Source organism: Austrofundulus limnaeus, unplaced genomic scaffold (genome assembly GCF_001266775.1).
Source record: "Austrofundulus limnaeus strain Quisiro unplaced genomic scaffold, Austrofundulus_limnaeus-1.0 Scaffold127, whole genome shotgun sequence".
Taxonomy (NCBI): domain Eukaryota; kingdom Metazoa; phylum Chordata; class Actinopteri; order Cyprinodontiformes; family Rivulidae; genus Austrofundulus; species Austrofundulus limnaeus.
This window is the reverse complement of record NW_013952529.1, coordinates 613,743-615,637: the sequence shown is the minus strand read 5'-3', so window position 1 is coordinate 615,637 and position 1,895 is coordinate 613,743. Positions and strand designations below refer to the sequence as shown.

The 1,895-nt window shown below is 31.1% G+C and overlaps 2 protein-coding genes across 2 annotated transcripts in view; one reads left to right on the top strand and one right to left on the bottom strand.

Moving 5' to 3' along the window:
• The window catches only part of LOC106522354 (tripartite motif-containing protein 35), a gene marked incomplete at its 3' end in the record, with an annotated part of 221,193 nt that overhangs the window by 179,069 nt on the left and 40,229 nt on the right, over positions 1 to 1,895 (top strand).
• stab1 (stabilin 1) overlaps positions 1 to 1,895 on the bottom strand; it is a gene marked incomplete in the record, with an annotated part of 80,046 nt that overhangs the window by 65,423 nt on the left and 12,728 nt on the right.

Sequence of the window (1,895 nt, the reverse complement as noted above, 5' to 3'; positions counted from 1 at the left end):
CTTCAGAAGACAAGTTGATAAAGTAAATTTTAAATATGTGTATTGTTTGATACAAGTGTGTACTGAACCTAAAGCACTGTTTGATACAGTTCGATACAAGTACACGTATTGTTGTACCCCTGATAATTAGATCATACAGAAGTAGATCCTCTATTTCTTCAGATTTAAATTATTAGAAACTACAACATTGCTATCTATTAGTGTAAAACTGATCATTTCTGTTTGTATTTTCAGAGTCAGAGATAAAACATTGGATAAAAACAGCAGCTAAATTGTTCCCTTTATTATTTTTTTCCACGTACAAAAGAAACAAAGGGAACAGAACATTCCAGCAACACAAACTCTGTGAAACAAAGTAACACAATCAAAGATGAAAACAGGACTTTTTTTCTAAGTGAACTTGTTATCAAGTCAGAATCTTTCCAAAAGGAAAATCTCAGCTGGAGTTAATGAGAGAGTTGTTTGTTTGTCTGTTAGCAAAATATCTTCTACATTTACACTCAGTCCAGTTCAAAATGGCAGCTGATGAGTCATTTCCAACACAAACTCTGAGAGCTAAAAGTTTAAAACTTTGACAGGCAGGTTTTATTTTTATTTTTATTTTTATCTGAACTCATTTCAGCAGATGTAAGGTTTGAGAACCAGTCCTCGTTACCTGACAGGTGATATACATTCATTAAATGCTTTAAACGTGTGTCTATACAAAGTTATAACACATAATTAAAATATAAAATCTATTTTTATGACTAATATGCAGCAGTAACTGAGCATTTTTTATAGTGTTATCCAGATACATTTTAATTTTAATATTAAAAATGTCAAAACTATACATGCTCTACGTTTTTTGTTATTTTTATTTAACTATAGTTATTTACAGCAACAGAACAGCATCAATGTGGTAAATAAGCCTCGTTAGCGTAAAGGCTAACACCTGCTAGCGTCTAACATTAGCCTTCAATCTAACACGGTAAAATAATTTCATATGCCTCCTACACTCACATTTTTGGTTTTAGTTTGGATATTTTTGCACTTAATTTGTTAAAATAAACTAACATTTTAACTGACAAAGCAAGCTGGTTAAAATAAAACATGATTGTAGCGCAGAGGAAAGCTAACAAGCTAATGACCGCCATCATGTTTTGTTTTAGAAATGTACACTAACACTTCCATAGCTTAGTGGTTAAGTAAAGTTGACGTCTAAAAACATAAACAAAATAATTTCACTTTTCTTTTATTTATTTTTACCGTAAAAGACCAACTTCCGCAGCTTTGAAGATGGAGCTCCCAGCGCGATGTGCAGCTGAGTGAGGTCGTTACAACCCTCTCTGACTGATCATTGGTAAAGTGTCCATCAATCAATAGACCAATCATAAGCGCAGACAGATCATTAAGCCCCACCTTCCAGTTATGAAGTAGGGCAGGTTGTTGTGTCATATTTATATTCTTTATATTTCACAGTTTTTGGACTTTTTTTTATAAACAAATTTTATGCATAAAACTTGTAATATTCACAACAAACGTCAAATGTACATGATTAAGCAAAAATATTTGAATTAGAGAGAATTTCTTTATATTTTGTGTAAAATAAAATCAACTTTTTTATGATTTTTAAGGGTTATTCAGTTGTTTTTAATAATCTTTGTCAGAAGATTACTAGCTTTTTTTTTATTAAACCAAATAACTGTAACCTGTTTGTTAAAGGGATCCCCGATTAGCTGTAACATTAGACTTTATTTGATAAACATATATTTTAACTGTAAAATAAAGACTGTGTAAATACTGTAAGATGTTTAGTTTTGTAAAAGTTTAAATATATATTTTAACACAGACAGAGCCATTTTATTTCCACACAAAGCATTCTGGGTAAATGATGACGTGGATAGGTCCTCGGTGCG